We start from the raw sequence: 19,011 nt of genomic DNA on the forward strand, positions 1-19,011 counted from the left end.
TCATAAAAAGGCAACATAGTCAGCCAGGCACGGTGGCTCACTCCTGTAATCCCAGCACTTTGGGAGGCCGAGGCGGGTGGATCACGAGGTCAAGAGATCGAGACCATCCTGGTCAATGTGGTGAAACACCGTCTCTACTAAAAATACAAAAATTAGCTGGGCGTGGTGGCACACACCTGTAGTGCCAGCTACTCGGGAGGCTGAGGCAGGAGAATTGCTTGAACCCAGGAGGCGGAGGTTGTGGTGAGCCGAGATTGCACCATTGCACTCGAGCCTGGGTAACAAGAGCAAAACTCAGTCTCAAAACAACAAAAAAAACCATAGTCATTTAGCCACTGGCAATTTTAACGTATTGCTTGTTTTTGCCAGGTGTTTCTCTGAACACCAGGAAAAGACAGAAAATGGGTGCTAAGTGAAGAGAAAGATAAGCAAAGAAACAATAAGATTATTTAAGACAGCACTAGGTTCTTTGAAATATAAGAACAGAGAAATCAGAAATAACATGAGAGGGGAGAAGGGGCATGAGGTTGGGCCAGTGAAGGCTTTCCTAAGAGGGGGATAATTTGAGGCAGTCACGTGAGGATATAGTATTTACTAACTTTTTGAAATCATCACCACATTTTAGTCTCAAAATAACCTTTAAAGATGAGAGTTATCCATACTGGGAAAACAAATAAGTCTTAGAGGGCTAAAATATCTGACCTAAGGTTACAGTGATGTTGGTGGTAAAACTGGGGTTCCAGTTCACGTTGGTCTATGCTGAAACTTAAACTCTTTCCATGTGAGGTGCAGATAGAAAGAAAATTGCACAGCATGGATTAAGCTGCCTCAGAAAGTTTTTCCAACTATTTGTAATGAAGATATTGCAGTTTCTATTTAGACCTACATTCTTTGACACATCATGTTACTCAGGTCATAATGCATGAAGTTCTTGAGGTCATCAGCAGCCACCAGTTTAGACAGGAGACCTCATGATTTTAAGAGCAAAACCTCCTCCTCCTGGATAATGAAATTTCAGTTTGACTATTACCACCCCAAAGATTCACCTTCATTCCCCTCAGTTCAACTCAGCTAAGAGAGTCAAAGAATCTCCCTGACATGTAACCAAAACTGTCATAGGCAGATGAACGTGGCAGGTCAATGCTCTAGGTCGATGCCCTAGAGTGAACAGAGAAAAAGGAGTTTTGCTGCTGAAGGCCTGAAGAACCCTAATTTGATATGTAGGGCCTTTGGCTTGATTGGGCTATGGAAAAAGAGAAGATTCTGCTCTGTTGTGTCAGTTTTCAGACCCCAGGGAATGACTGGCTGCCAGGCAAAGACCTGACTGACTGGCAACCAGCAGGCAGGAGCCACAGCACAGCAATCACAAAGTGATTGTTCATGGTAGAGCCACGCTGGCTACAGAGACTCCCCGGGGGAAGTCTGCAGGCCTGTCAGTGCTTGTCACTGTCTCTGTGACAACTAAATGCTCAGGAAGGAGCTGCCAAAAAGAAGAGCAGCAGATAACAAGGCCACCTTGAGAAGTCCTATGCTTTGAGCACCTGGGGAATACATGAAGGAAGCTGGATGATGTGGTTTGCATTCCCAGCATTCTCCCAAAGAATGTAATATGTTTCCGTACTGCAGATAAAACATGTACACTTCCCAAAAAATCCTGCCAGAGTTACGGAAAGGTTTTTGAAATGAGATTTTTAACAGCCTATGTTACTTTTAGAAAAGTAAAACAGTACCAATAGCAATGGCAAAACAATAGCTAGCTATCATTCTATAATTCCACATGCCGTGAACTCATCTGATACTCACAACAGCCCTATGCAGTTGATATTACTCTTACCTCCTTCTGTATTTCAGCAGAATGAGAATGTGGCACCCAGAGAACAGAAAACCGTCATTAACCTCAAAAGGATTTAGCCAGGGATGAAGCCAGAGTGCATGATTACCTACACTGGGATGCAAAGTAGTTTTCAAGAAATACTATTGTGGAGGCAAACTCCCTGAATTGGAAGCCTACTTCCACAATGTATTAGTTGGATAACCTCGGAATAAAAAGTATAATCTCTTTAAGACTTCACATTCTTATTTGTAAACATTGACATGAGAATACTTTCTTTGCATGATTGTTGGGAAGGGCAGTGAAATACTGCAGGGAAAGCACTTGATAGATGGAAGGTTCTCCACAAATGGTCATTAAGGCTTTTAATCAGAGACGCCTAGGCAGTCTTTCTGTCCAAGGGCAAACTTCTCTCAGTTTCAGTTTGCTCATTTCTTTGTCTTTTCTTCTTGTTCTTTCTTTCTTCTCTCTCTCTTTCTTCTCTTTCTCTCTCTCTTTCTTTCTCCTTCCTTCCTTCCTTTTCTTTCTTTCCTTCTTTTCTTCTTCCCAAGGCATACTTTCACTCTTGTTGCCCAGGCTGAAGTCCAATGGCGCGATCTCTTCTTACTGCAACCTCTACCTTCAGGATTCAGGTGATTCTCCAGCCCCAGCTTCTCCAGTAGCTGGGATTACAGGAATGTGCTACAACACTCGGCTAATTTTATATTTTTAGGAGAGGCAGGGTTTCACCATGTTGGCCAGGCTAGTCTCAAACTCCTGACCTCAGGTGATCCACCTGCCTTGGTCTGCTGAGATTACAGGCATGAGCCACCATGCCCGGCCTGTTCATTTCTAAAAAGGAGACATTAGTGCTTACATTATAGACTCTGTAAAATAATTATATTGATGATTTGTTTTTAAGCAACTTGTAAAATACCAGGTTCTGATGAAATATTGGACAACCTCCACGATATTATTCTACTGTCTTTAGAATGGGAATAAAAAGTACTTGGTTGTGAGGTTATGGAGACAGGATGAGTAACATGTAGCAAAACTATCACAGTGCCAGGCACATATTCTCTGCTGAATTTATGTCAGTTCTCATTTTAAGATAATTGTGCCTACTGAAGAATTGGTGCCTAGCATGCATAGTGTCATCTCCATCAGAGATTTATAATTGTTGTTGGGTTTTATTTGTCTTTTCTCAGAGAATAAGTGTACTAGTCATCAGTGAAACTACTGCCTTGTTAAAGCTCTTCTTGCAACTGGACATCAGTAAGGCAATATATGGCAAAGCTTTAGCTATCTGGTCAATTTTCTTAGAGGGGGAAAAAGAAATGAGGCAGTCCCTAGAGGACATTATTACACAAGATTGTTAAACTTGCTCATCTTCTGACTTCTAGGAATGAGCATGACAAGTCACTGCTGAAGAAACAGATGAGTAGGGAGCAGGTGCTTTCTTGTAAATAATTCATGGACCATCCCACTGCACAGAAGCTAATTTGAGGTAGCTGGGAGAAGATTCCTTTGGATTGTTTAAAAAATACAAAAACACTTTCTTTCAGCTGACTGAGTCTGCCAAAATCTAGGTCATCCCGTTATTCAACTGAAGCAAGACATCCACTGTTAGTATGCTTGCCACTTGCTGAGTTGATAATCCCCAGATGCAGCTTTCAGAACAATCAATAATCACATCTAATAGTCTTTGGTAGCCCACCCTGCTCTTCAAAACCAGCTAATGAGCTGTGTGCCTGTGATATGGATAAAGTTAGAAACAACTCATTACTGGAAGGGGTCTTACTGAGAAGTCTTGGCCACTGGCTTTTTGTGACAGCAGCTCAAGGCAATCTCTAAGCTTGTTGAAATGCTACATAATATATGACTCCATCAGTCCCCATCAAGGACTAATTAAACCAAGGAAGAATAAAATCGCTGTGAACAAAAAGATGTTTCTCATAAAACCAGGATCTCAGTTCTTCTACCTGAAGTGACATCTCTGACTTTCCAAATACCATATTTGAGTAGGACTTGTGATGCAGATGCAGCATTAGACAATGAAAGGAGGTGTGTTCTGTGGGCTGGTTGAAATGTAATAGTAAGTGGAATAAAACTCCAATCACATCCTTCTGTTTCAGTTCCCATATCCACATATCCATTTTAAAGAGGGATACACCAGACAGATACAGGAGTTACTGGCCCAAATTCACACAGTTTATGAATAACAGAACTAAGACATGAATGAACAGGATCCTCAGAATCAAACCACTGATGTTCTTTCTACGAGAGCAAATCTGCTAAAACATTAGCGATCACTTCTGTCATACGGCTTATCTCACACATGTTCAGACACTGGCTCAAAGGATGTAAATGACTTCCCTAAGCTCCCCAGGTTGTTAGAAAAGGTTTCTCATGGACCTCAGACAGTTGGTATTTTACAGGGCAGCATCCTCTAGTCTCCTTCAGAGACAGTTCTCCTTTCATTATGTCAACCAAACCACCTCCAACCTACCAAGATTCCTTCTAAGACTTTATGAGTCATGTCAGATGCAGACATTTCCCTATTCATGGGAACTAACGAAACTAATTCTAAGCTGGTGAGAGTACAACATAAATATTATGTACATTTCTAGCTACTACTCGATAAAATAAATTGGAGCATGCCCAGGAGACTGCCAAGAATGGTGAGGTTGACTCAGAGAGTGACAATATGAGGACCAAGTTAAAAGAATTAGGAAAATCCTCCTGCTGGAGTCGACTTTTCAGAAATTCTGAAAAGAAAGTAATAGTGGTCTTTTTCAAGAAGGATTAACATCATCCTTTATGTCTCCCATATTTAGGGATCAATGAAGCAAGAACGTTTCAGAAAGATAAATTTGAACTCATTATAAGGAAAAATGTTCTAATAGTCAGTATCATCTATACTTACCTCAAGAGTAAGAAGAGAGGTACAGGAAATAAACCACTGAAACCAGATAGAGGGATCAACTACCAATGATTATGCAGCCATAAGCTGGTCATTTATCCTCTCTTGGTCTTGCTTTTCTTCTTTTTCCAAAGTGTGGTGTTGGTAAAGCTCTTTAGGGTCACTTCCTGATCTGAAATTTTAATCATAAATATACTAATTAAGATGTTTACACAGAGGGCAGACTATGACACGTCAGAAGTATTTTAGGGGATTTAACCATCAAATGCATGATGGAATTAAAATTACTTTAAGTTTTTTTAATAAATCTGGCATTAAGTTGATATAACCCAAACTGAAACTAGGTCCTTAACCCCTAATATTTAATGAGATATTAACTAAAGGAAAATTGACCATTTCGTATTTATCATCTTAATCTTAACAGCCAAAATGTTTACTGAGAGAAGGCAAGGAAGAGGAAGAGAACAGAAAGATGAGGGAATTTTGGTTTCTTTGCATAGATTTTTAGATGTAATTATATTCATGTGTGAATATACTCTATCATTCTTGAGGCAGAGTCAATTAAGACAATGTGTGACACACAACATGTGACTTAGTAAGTACAGAAGTGAAGGACAAGTATAAATATATCAAACTGTTCTAGGGATGACATAGTGAAAATCCTGCCAGACACAGGCACCACGGTTTGTATCAATAATATCCCAGCACGGGTCACGGGATTCTACCACTAAAAATTCTGTAATTTCTGCATCCGGAACTTTCATATAGAGACTAGTTCTGCTGCTCTTTGTCTCTTACACTGATTCTGTGTATTCCCTTCTCTTTTGCATTGCCAAGTCTGATTCAAAGTCCAGGGAAGACGTGTCTGACTGCAAGAATTAGATATACTCGTTTCTATTTGTCAGGGAAGCTGATAAAATAAGTCTCTGGCATTTTCAGTTTCCAAAATGAAGGAGAAGTTCTACTTTACAACAGTGAGCCTTAACTAAAAAGAAGAAGAGGGAAGTTCTGTCATACAGCTGACTAGAAGCAGATGGTATACACTGTGCTCATGGAGAGAAGAAAGAGTGGCCAATAAACACTAGGCCTTCAACTGGAACATCCAAGTGGACACACTGAGGTTCATCAAGGAAACGACTGGACCCATGGAGAATGGAGAGGAGCAAGACACAATGGCTTCCCACTTGGGAGTGGCACGGACCCAGGGGACCCACCCCTACTCTGGGAAATGGTGAGTGAGAGTCCCTGAGGATCTCACGAACATTTACAATCCTGACTCAGGAGATCCCCTGTGACCTCCCCACTGGGGCCTCTAGATTGACACAGAGAGCTCCATGGAGTCTGGGCACAGCTGCCACTCAGGCATACATAGAGTCCTAGAAGCCTTGGATCCTTGGGCATCCCTGCATTGCAGCTGCAGCTCTGACAATGGGGGAGGTCAGGCTCCTTCACAAGATCCCAGAAAGGGGCTGAATCCAGAACACTGAGGCCTGTGAGGAAATGCAGGCCTCACCTCCACTGCATCTCACAGGATAAGGCCCACTGGCCTGGGGCCCTAGTGTGGCCATGCCAGCCCCATCTGGACTCTGGGGCTGGTAGCCAGTTTGCACTTCACTAGCAGGTAGCAGGTCTGTTGCTCCCAGAGGGAGCAGCTGGCCACCATTTTGCTGCTCTGTAGTTCTAGCTCCTGCTGCCCTCAGGTTCTGGAGAGTGTATGGTGATTAGGGAGTGGGGAGGATCTCCAGTACAATGCTGTGGCCTTGTGGAAGAACAGCCAGACTATTGTCCACTTGGGTCCCTGTTCCTGATTCTCCTCACTGGGTGGGGTCTCCCAATCTGGGACTTCACCACAACTGCTGTGCCCCCATCTGAACACTTAGAGGCAGATCTGCGTTTCTCCAATAAGGAAATCCCAGAGGCAGCCCACAGCCCCTCCTCCACCTTTGCAGCTGCAGTGGTACCACCCTAAGAACCCTCAGGCTGTGGAAGGAAAAAAGGGCCTGGTCCTTACACGGGCACAGGCTCCTTCAGCACACCACAGCCACCACAGGGTAAGGAGCCCAGTCTCTCTTCCCTTTGAGCTCTCCACTCCCCACTCTTCATCAGGCAGGGCCCCCTGTCTCAGGACCACAGAACACCTGCTGCACCCTCAGCTGAGCAGACCCATTGGCGGTGGCTCTGTGTTTTCCTGGGGAGGGGCTCCCGGAGCAACTGAGAGCCCCACTGCCACTGCTATCTTTGTTCTGAGGAAGAAATAAAGAGACTGAGGGCTTCACTCTTTTTCAGCGCACGACAGTCACCATATAGAGAAGGGCTCACTGTATGGTGCTCTCTTTCCTGTGAGCCCTAATGAAGTGGAGTCTCCAGCTCAGGCCAGCAGCACAACAACCCACCCCACTGGCTGAACATTCCTAGTAGCAGCAGCTCCACGTTTCTCCGAGCTGCTGCTCTCAAAGGCAATCAAGAGCTCCTCTGCCACTACTGCTCTCTACAAAGCAGGGCTCTCCCAACTCAAGCCCACTGCACAGCCACCCCACCCCAGGCAGATTGCACTGATTGATAGGATCTCTGCATCTCTCTAGGGTGGAGCCCCAAGTGACAAGTGAAAGGCCCTCTGCCACAGCCATTGCCAAAGTACCTTCCCCTGCTACTTCCAAGCTGGGGAAGGAATATAAAGCCTGAGCTCACCCCAGAGCTGTGTTGTGCAACCTGGGAGTGCCAAGCTGAGATCTGCAGCCAAAATTCGAGTGGGAGAAGAGCCCACACTTTCAGAGAACTGAGAAAAAGCACAGCCACAATTGTGAGGATGTACAGAGGAGCCAGGAGCCTACATATGGGCCATTATTCTTAAATGCCATCTACTGGCTCACAGCCTAAACTTCAACATCAAAAATAGTTTGCTAATATACTCCCCTATAACCAAAGACAGTAATTCAGCTACAAATAAAGACCTTGCAGAAAGCCTTGGCCCTCCGAAAACATCCAGACATCTACTGACTTTATTCAAATTACACTGCATTAAAGGAACATCAGCCCATAGAGATGAGAAAAAACCAGTGCAAGAACTCTGGCAACTCACAAGGCCAGAGTGTCTTCCTTACTCCAAATGCATACACTCATCTCCCAGCATGGGTTCTTAACCAACCTGAATTGAATGAAATAACAGAGATAGAATTCTGAATATGGACAGAACAAAAAGATCATCAAGGCTCAGAACAAAGCTGAAACCTGATTCAAGGAATCTAAGGTTTATAATGAAACAATACTAGAGCTGATAGACAAAATGATCATTATAAGAAAGAATGAAACTTATATCAGAGAGCTGAAAAATAAACTACAAGAATTACAAAATGTAACTGCAGTATTAATAGCAGACTGGAACAAACAGGAAAAAACATATCAGAGCCTGGTCCTCCAAACTAACTCAATCAGACAAAACAAAAGAAAAAAGAACACAAAAGAATGAACAACCCTCCAAGAAATGTGGGATTATGTAAAGACACCAAACCTGTGACTCACTGGCATCCGTGAAAGAGATGGGTAGAAAGCAAGAAACTTGGAAAACGTATTTCAGGATATTGTTCATAAAAACTTTCCAAGCCTGCCAGAGAGGCTAACATTCAAATTCTGGAAATGTAGTGAATCCCTGTGAGATACTAAACAAGAAGAGAATCCCCAACACACTTAATCGTCAGTTTCTCCAAGGTTGAATTGACAGAAAACATGGTAAAGGCAGTTAGAAAGAAGGGTCAGTATACCTACAAGGATAGCCCCACTAGGATAACAGCCTAGAAGAGATTATGGCTTATAGTCAGCATTCTTAAGAAAAAGAATTTTTAACAATGAATTTCATCTCCAGCCAAACTAAGCTTCATAAGTGAAAGAAAAATAAGATCATTTTTAGAAAAGCAAGTGCTCTGGGAACTCATTACCACCAGATGAATCTTATACAAGTTCCTGAAAAGAACACTAAATATAGAAAGAAAAGACCATTACCAGCCACTACAAAAAATACGTAAGTACACAGACCACTTACTCTTGAAAGAAAAAACAAACAAGTCTACACAATAACCAGCTAACAACATGATGACAGAATCAAATCCACACATACTGATATGAACCTTTAATGTAAGTGGACTAAATGCCTCAATTAAAAGACATGGAATACCAAGCTGGCTAAAGAATAATAATCTAATGGTATGCTGTCTTCAGGAGGCCCCTCACACATCCAAGGCTACCCATAGGCTCAAAATAAAGGGATGGATAAAAATCTACTAAGCAAATCGAAACAAAATAAGCATGGGTTGTCGTTCTCATTTAATTAAAAAAAAAAGACATTAAAAAAAAACAAATAAAGAAAAGCATTACATAATGGTAAAAGTTTCAATCCAACAAGATCTGGCTATCTTATGTATATACACAACCAAAATAAGAGTATCCAAATTCATAAAGCAAGTGTTTAGAGATGTAAAATGAGACTTAGATTTCCACACAATAATAGTGGATTCAACACCCCACTGACAGTATTAGACAGATCATCAAAGCAGAAAATTAACAAAGATATTCAGGACCTGAAAACACTTTACCAAATGAACCCAACAGACATCTACAGAACTCTTCACCCCAAACAAAAGAATATGCATTTTTATCATTACCACATGGCACATACTCTAAAATCAAACACACAACTGGACAGAAAACAATTCTCACCAAATTCAAAAGGACTGAAATAATACCAACCACACTCTCAGACCTTTGTGTTACAAAGCACAATAAAAATGGAAATTACTACTAAGAAATCCAAACAATTTCATGGAAATTAACTAACCTTCTCCTTAATGTCTTTTGAGTAAACAATTAAATTAAGGCAGAAATCAAGTAACTCCTTGAAACTAATGACAACAAAGGTAAGACATACCAGAATATCTGGGACATAGCTAAGGTGGTGTTACAAAGCAAGTTTATAGCACTAAACACACACATCAAAATATTACAAAGACTTAAAATTAACATATAACTTCAGAACTAGAGGAACTAGAGAAACAAGAGAGAACCAACTCTACCTCTAGCAGAAGACAAGAAATAACCAAAATCAGAGCTGAAATGAAGGAAATTAAGATGCCAAAAACCGTAGGAAAGAGCAATGATTCCAGGAATTGGTTCCTTGAAAAAAAGTAATGACATATATAGACCACTAACTAGACTAATAAAGAAAAAAAGAGGGAAGATCCAAAACCACCATCAGAAATGACAAAGGGGAAGTTACCAATGATCCGACAGAAATAAAAAAAACAAAAACAAAAAACCCTCACACTATGAACACCTCTATGCACAAGAACTAGAAAATCTAAAAGAAATAGTTAAACTCCTTGAATTATTCTGTGAGGCTAGGCTCATTCAGAAACCAAAATCGAGCATAAATGTAACAGAAAAAGGGAGAGTCGGGTCAATATCCTTGATGAGCGCAGATGCAAAACTCCTTAACAAAATACTAGCAAAACAAATCCAGCAGCACGTGATAAAGCTATTCCACTGGAATCAAGAAGGCTTTATCCCTAAGATGCAAGGTTGGTTCAATATACATAAATCAATAAATGTGATCCACCACATAACAAAATAAATATGATCCATCAAATAACCAAAATAAAATGCCAAATCAACATGATCATTTAAAGAGATGCCGAAAAGCCTTTCAATAACCCTCAACAAACTGGGCATTGAAGGACCGTACTTCAAAATAATAAGAGCCATCTATGACAAACCCACAACCAATATCATACTGAATGGGCTAAAGCTGTAGGCATTCCTCTTGCAAACCAGAACAAGATAAGAATGCCCTCTCTCACCACTCCTATTTAATATAGTATTAGAAATTCCTGACCAGAACAATCGGGTAACAGAATGAAATACAAGGCAACAGGCTGGGTGCCTGTAATCCCAGCACTTTGGGAGCTCGAGGTGGATGAATCACTTGGGGTCAGGAGTTTGAGACCAGCCTGGCCAACATGGTGAAACCCTGTCTCCACTAAAAATACAAAAATTAGCCAGGCATGGTGTTGTATGTCTATAGTCCCCAGCTACTTGGAAGGCTGAAGCGGGAGAACTGCTTGAACCTGGGAGGTACAGGTGCACGTCACTGCACTCCAGCCTGGGTGATAGAGCAAGACTGCATCTCAAGAACAAAAACAAAAAAGAAATACAAGGCATCCAAATAGGAAGAAAGTCAAACTATCCCTGTTTGCAGATGATATGAATACATAACTAGAAAATCCCATAGTCTCTGCCCAGAAGTTCCTTGATTTGATAAACAACTTCAGTAGGCCGGCGCGGTGGCTCACACCTATAATCCCAGCACTTTGGGAGGCCGAGGCGGGTGGATCACGAGGTCAAGAGATCGAGACCATCCTGGTGAACAAGGTGAAACCCCGTCTCTACTAAAAATACAAAAATTAGCTGGACGTGGTGGTACACGCCTGTAGTCCCAGCTACTCGGGAGCCTGAGGCAGGAGAATTGCTTGAACCCAGGAGCCGGAGGTTGTGGTGAGCCGAGATGATGCCATTGCACTTCAGCCTGGGTAACAACAGCAAAACTCCATCTAAAAAAAAAAAAACAACTAAAGTTTCAAGAACTTTAGGAAGAGATAACCAAATACCACATGTTCTCACTTATAAGTGAAAGCTGAATGATGATAACACATGGGCACGGAGAGGGGAACAACAGACACCTCGGGCATACTTCAGGGTGGAGAGTGGGAAGGAGGAGAGGAACAAAAAGTTACACATCAGATACTATATCTATTACCTGGGCAGTGAAGCAATCTGTACACCAAAACCCCCATGGCATGCAGTTTACCTGTATAACAAACCTTCCTAGGTACTCCTGTACTTAAAAACGTTGAAGATTGAAAAAGGAATCAGATGTTAAACAACCAAAAAAAGATGAATATGTGTTGCAGCCATGAAAGCTAAAGAAAATGAATGTTTTAAGAAAAATGAATGGTCTGTGGTGTCAAGTGCTGCCAAGAGGCCAAGTATGCAAGAACTGAGTTAATGTTTTTGAACTCTACTAATAGAAACTTATTAAAACCTTTTGTGAAGGTTGTTTCTGCAGAAGTGTTGGGATCAGAAGCTAGATGTGGTGGGTTAAGAAGTGAATACAACCCAAGGAAGTATCATAAGTAGTAAATACGCCTCCTCTGTGTTAATGAAATTCTAGAATGGTCAGGTACAAAATTTCATTTTCAACAACTCATAGGCCATTGGCACAATTTTTCCAAGGTGATTATTATGCTCAGACTCTCTTGTGGGAAGAATCATTAATGGGGATGAACCTCAAGTGCTTTAAATATTAGTGATTCATGCCACCGTATTATACACTGATGAACTATGCTTTGTGAGTTTTTCTTTGATTCTAGTTGTGTCTTCAGATTTGTCACTTTCAGACATCTCGATAATAGCTCATTCTCTTTGTAACAATATAAAACAAGAAAAAGGATTATGTCACATAAGGATGCTTGGGAACTGTAAGGAACATGGCACTTGCTGCCCTTATCTAAACCAGTATCACACTTGTCAGGTGATCCACCCAGCACAGCCTCCCAAACCTCCAGCATTTCATCTCTCAATCGACAAGTAAAAATTGTATATATTTATGGTGTTGATTAAAACAACATGATGTTTAAGTACCCATTGTGCAATGGCTAAACCAAGCTAATAAACATATGTATTACTTCATATACTGATTTTTTTGTGCATGGTAAAAACACGTAAAATCCACTCTCTTGGCAATTGTCGAGTATGTAGTATATTGTTATTAACTATCGTCACCATGGTGTACAATAGATATCTTGAAATTTTTTCTCTTAATGGGAATTTTGTATCCTTTGACCGAGATTTTCCCCAGTTCCCCTCTTCCTCAGTCTCTGGTATCCACCATCCTACTCTCTGCTTCAGAATAATTTTGACTTTTGTAGATTCCACATATAAGTGAGATTATGTTGTTACTTATTTGTCTTTCTGTGCCCGGTTTACTTCACATAACATAATGTCTTTTAGGTCTTTTAGGTTCAACCACATTGTCACAAATGACAGGCACTCTTCTTCCACCTGTTCTATCACTAACACCATCTCTGTGTACCTTAACATCATGAGGTAGTTTCAGAATGTTTGTTTACATGTTCTCTATGTCTTTTCATTCTTTAAGTAAATAGTTTTCTTATTTTCTTTTCACTTCTTCAGTTTGAGACATTGAAGTTCACTCTCAACAGTGGTTCAGATATAATCCCTTTGCTTCTTATTCTAGAACCAGAAGTAAGATGTGCTAATTTCCCTACCTATGCCAGTAATGTCCCTGAGATGATGGAATTCTGGGTTTCTGCTATGAGAAGGCTAGACAAACTCTTGGGAAGGTATGCAATATTCAGTGTGTATGTCATTTTGTTCATTCCTTCATTTATTCATTTATTCAACAAATGTTTTCAGAGAAACTACTTTTTATCAAGCACTGTTTTGCTCTTCTTTATTATTTCATTCCGGTACTTTTTATGATATATGAAACAGGTGCTCATTAATGTTTGCTGAAGAAATAAATACATACATACATGTAGGTTGAGAAGGCATGTACAATGCAAAGATTGTATATAAACAGACACCTTGGAAAAATAATCTAGGACTTTGGATTTGGTAGCACATTACATAAAATTACTTATTTCATCAACTATCACCACCAAAACCATTATTTAACAGGTAGGTTAATGCATTAGCCATACAGACTCATTTTTGCGTGCTTCACATGGATGCCATTAGTAGGGATGAAATGCAGTCTTGAGGCAGCCACTGAAATTCTAACAAAATTGTAGGTGTCAGAAAGTGAAATGTCTGATGTCAAGCAAAAAAAGGAAGAGTCTGGCAGAGCATTCTGATGAGGGTTGAGGGTCTGCTACTGGCAATAATAATTATTTCAGCAGAGTCTCAAAGGTCAGAGTCCAGGAGGAGAAACGTCACTAGGGAAATAAAACTTATTTAATGACAAAGAATTAACATTGGCAAGTTATCAGAATGCCAGGGATTTATTCCAAGAGAAAGAGCCAAAGATGCAGAGTTGTGAAACCAAACCAGCGAAAGAGGAAATAGAAAAGAGTAGAGTCTTGTGCATAGTAACATTTTTTGTGGCTGGAGCATATAGTGACTTCTTAGTTAACTGCTGCATTTAAATTTGCATCTCAGCTTAGGATAGAGAATTCTGCAGCAAAGCAACAAATTGACATTAAAAGGTTCAGATAAGTTTAATACTAAAATACCCATGTGGTGATAAATGTGAATGTGACAGACTGGCATATGGAAAGCTGATGTATGAATGGAAATAATACAAATTTGGGGCTTTTAGATTGTTTCAATATATCTCTTCCCTTTGTGATGAGAAGATTTGGCACAAGCATTGTCTATGGAAACACCCAAACGAAAACCTTTACAATTCCAATTGCTTTGTCATTGAAAAGTAAAAATTAAAATTTAAAATCTATGTTCATTTTTAACATATTTCTAAAGCAATTGAGATTAATAGTTAGATTCTGAGTCGTGGAGAAACCTGTGATTTTAAACCTTGATTCATCTTTTATCGGTAATTTGCTCTTTACGTCTGTAAGATTTAGTTTTCTCATACGTAAAAAGAGATAATTGTAGGTACTCCTTCTCAGGTTTGTTGAATGACTAAATGAGACTATGTATTTAAGGCACTTACCTCATGCTTTGACACACGGTTATTGGTTATACTGACAAATAGTAGTCATGTTGTAATAATGTTTATGCTGATTATCATTACTGTTATATTTTAGGTGCAATTGAAAGTAAAACCTTGGCTCTAATGCTGTCGGAAAGTTGTTTCATCATCCTTTGCCTAAATTTCTTTACAAGCAAAATAAGGCTGACAATAAATAAGGTTTAGATGAAGTTTAATCACTTAATAAGAGATACGAGACTAACTTGTTATCCATATGGAGAAAATGATACTTGACCTACACAGAAAACCATATACAAATAGTAACCGCTCCGTAAGTGTTTGCTACTTACTCTATGAAGAACGGTATCATTTCGTTCCAAACACTTATTCCCTATAACTATCTCTTGATAGCTCTTAAACCCTTTTACTTGCAATGCTCTTCAATCCAGCATCCTCTTTTCCTCAGAGAATTACAGTAGCCTTTAACTACTTTCTATATTTATGTTTTAATATGAAATAAAAAATTAAATTATGAAATGGCACATAAACACAGAAAATGTGCAACTGTACCCCATGCAATATCATCATAAATACTTATACAGCCAACACTTAGCTTAAGAAACCAAGCATTGCCGAAGTTTCACAGCCACATTCTCCTGAGCCCACCTCTAATCACAACTCCTTGCTCTCCTGCTCACCATCACTACTTTATTGACAATGAATGTAATCAACCTCTTGGCTTTGTTTCATTATTTTAGCACATGTGTATATACCCTTTAAGACCATAGGTTAGTTCTTCATCTTTGAACTCTATATCAAATCAATTACTCAATAGGAATTATTTCATGTTTGAATTTTTTATTAACATTATCTTTCTGAAATCCATCTACACTGTTGTGGAAGGCATAGTTTATTCACTTTAGTTACTGTCTAAAACTTAATTGTATGAACATATCACAATGTATTTATCTGTTAAATTTTTAAGAACATTTAGATTATTTCTAGTTCAGGGCTACTATAAAGGATGCTAAGAGAATGTGTGAACTTACTCTTTGGAGCCCACATGCTAACTAACGTTTTTGTTGTTGTTATATACATTGATAAGGAGTCTCATACATAATTTAGAATGTACTAGATAATATCAAACTGCTTTCCAACATATTTGTACTAATTTATAGTTATATCAGTAATATATGAGAAATCCAATTTTATTCAAATCTTTTCCGATACTTGCTGTTATAAGACTTTAAAAAATATTAGCTATCTTCATGGGTATAGACCGGTATTTTATTGTGATTTTAATTTGCATTTTCTTTATAACCAGTGTGACTCTGGGGGCGGGGGTTATGTATTTGGACGACATTTTGCTTTTTTGATAATTCTCGTTCAAGAAAGTTGACCATGATTCTACTAAATTTTCTTGCTTTTTATTAGTGCTTAGTAGGTTTCTGTGTCACGTAAAGTTACAAGGCTTTGGATGCTTAATGTGTTGCAAATACTTCTCTGTAGTGAAATTTTACTGTTTTAATGGTGACTTTTGCTGATGAACATTCTTAAAATTAAACTAAATTAGTTTATCAACATTTTTCTTATGACTAACTAATGCTTTCTGTTTCCTAACAACAAAAAATTCCTACCCTATAATATTTCAATTATAATTTCTTTACAGTTTTGTCTTTCACTTTAGTTCTATAATTTACCTAGAATTGTGTTTGTAAATGGTATATGGTTGCACTTCATTATTTTCCATAGCACTATTTATTGAAAAGGCCATATTTTCCCTATTGTTTTGCAGTGTAAATTTCATAAAGTTATTATATATTAAATTTCCTCATGTAGTTGGAAATTTTGGAGAAGTTTCTATTCTGTGCCATTTGCTTATTTATCTAACCTTACACTAATATTCTGATTTTTATAAACTGTAACTTTATGGTAAATCTTAATATTTGGTAAAACAAATAATCTCAATATGATCAACTTCTTTAGAAGTATGTTAGCTATTATAGATGTTTTGAAATTCCATATATATTTTACTATGTGCTATCACAGATTACTATAAACTTAATGGCTTAAAGCAATGTACACATATATATTCTATATATTCTTACAGCTCTGGAGCCAGAAATCCAAAATCATTGGCGTTGGGGTAAAATCTACCTTTCTGATGGCTCATGTTTCCTCCAGAGGCTCTAGGAAAGAAGCAGTTCTTTACTTTTTCTAGCATCCGAAGATGCATTTCTTGCATTCAGATAGAGTGGCCACATCACTTCAGTCTACCTGTAAGATCACATTGTCTTCTCTTCTTCACTCAAAATCTCCCTGTTTCCCATTTGTAAGAATAATCGGGATTAGATTTAGACCCAGCTAAATAATTCAAGTGAATCTCCTGACCTCAAAATACTTAACTTGATTGTTTCTGCAAAAAATATTTTTCCATACGAGGTAAGGTTTACAGGTTCCAGGGAAGTAGGACCAGGATATCTTTGGGTATCACTATTCAGCCTATTATACCACATATCAGATCATAATCACTCTCTTTTCTTTCTTCTTCATTGGCATACTATTTTATTGTTTCATATTTCAATTATGTATGTGTATATATATAAAACAAAGGGTGTGTATATAGGTACATATTTACTCTTTTTAAAAATATATACATACACATGTATATACATGTACACATATATTTTTTGATATATACACATATTTTAAAGATAAAAATAGATATGTGTTATATGTATATCTACATAAATATGTGTATATATGTATATCTAAACTCTCCTTTTCTTCTTTACCCTTTTTTCTTTGTGTTTCAAGTTTGGAAAGTGCTACTGACATTTCAAGTTAACCAGTTATTCCTTCAAACTTACCGAGTTTACTAATTGGCCCACTATTGTTATCAAGTACTATTTATACTAAGAATTCAAGATTGGCTCAGCATTTGGAATTGAATTAATATGGTTTGTCATACCAACAGACTAAAAAAGAAATAAAACACCACATTTTTAATAGATTCAAAAAATCATTTTGCAAAAGAAAATATCAATCCATATTGGCACCCTAAGAATAAAAGAGAACTTCTTAACCTGAAGTGAGCATCTTCTTAAGAAACTTCAGTTAACCTCATACCTATTGGTGAAAGCTGAATGTCTTCCTCTTATTATTGGAAACAAAGCAAGATTTTTTTTTCACCATCTCTATTCAATATTATGCAGGAGGTCCCAGCTAGTCAAAGAGGAAAGAAAAATATAAAGCTGTATATTGAAAAGAGAAAAATAAAAGTCTCTGTTTGCATATAATAAAATTATCTATATCATAAGTCCCAAGAGCTCTACATAAAAGTTATTTGTCTAACAGACTTGCAGAGTACAAGGCTAATACACACCTACAATTGTATTCTTATAGAAAAAATTGAAATAAAAGTACCAATTAAAATAGCAGTAAAGAAAACCTAAACATATTGGGGGAAACATACAAAATCTGTGCAAGATCTTAATGCTGAAAACTGCAAAACACTAATGAAGTAAATTACAAAAGACCTGAATAAATGGAAAGCTGAGCTGACGTGGAGGATTCAATCTGGTTTAGATGTTAGCACTTTTTAAACTTATCTATGTATTAATTACAATCCAAATAAAATATTACAGGAGAATTTTCTTTGCAGAAATTGGGAATGTTATTCTAAATTTTATAGGCAAATCAAGAATTGCCTAAATAATTTTTAGAAAGAATAAACTTGGAAGACTACCTGATTTAAGACTTACCACAAAAAGAAAACCCAACAGTAATCAGGATAATCTGTCATTGGTTAAAGTTTAGACTCATTGACCAATAAAACAGAATAACTAACCCAGAAAATATATGTACATACATCCACATATATATTCATTACTACATAGACAGATACTCATATGATATTGATAAAGGCACAGAAGCCATTTAATGAAACAAAGGTCATCTTTCCAACTAATAGTGTTTTAACAATGGGCTCCAAATATGTTTATCTTATCTCACACCATTTAGAAAAAAAACCTCAAAATGGGTCATAGACCTAAACACAAAAGTCAAAACTGTAAAATCTCTGGAACTATGCATAACAATATGTGTACTTTTGAATTGGAAAACTATTAGGATGTCATAAAAAAAAGCATGATTCATAAAAAAAAATAAAGTGAACTTTATTGAAATGGAAATCAGCTGGGATGATACTTTAGCAAATGAAGAGGAATGCTACAGACTAGGAAGAAATATTTGCAAAGCACATATATGACAAAAGCCTTATATGCTGGAAACATTAAAAAAACTCTTTATATAAACCCAAATATAACCTTAAAACTCAACAAAAAGCAAATAACCTATTACAAAATGTAAAAAATGTGAATGGACACTTCATCATAACAAGGTGTTTAGAAGGCAAATATGAACACAAAGAGATGCTTAACATCACTAGTCATTAGGAAAATGCAAATTAAAAACCATATTCAGATACAAATTGGTGAATACTTGCCAAACGACATACTAGAAGGAGCAACTGTTACTCTTGCACACTGTGATGGACAT

The sequence above is a fragment of the Callithrix jacchus genome, chromosome 10 (assembly GCF_049354715.1).
Source record: "Callithrix jacchus isolate 240 chromosome 10, calJac240_pri, whole genome shotgun sequence".
In the NCBI taxonomy this organism is placed as follows: Eukaryota; Metazoa; Chordata; class Mammalia; order Primates; family Cebidae; genus Callithrix; species Callithrix jacchus.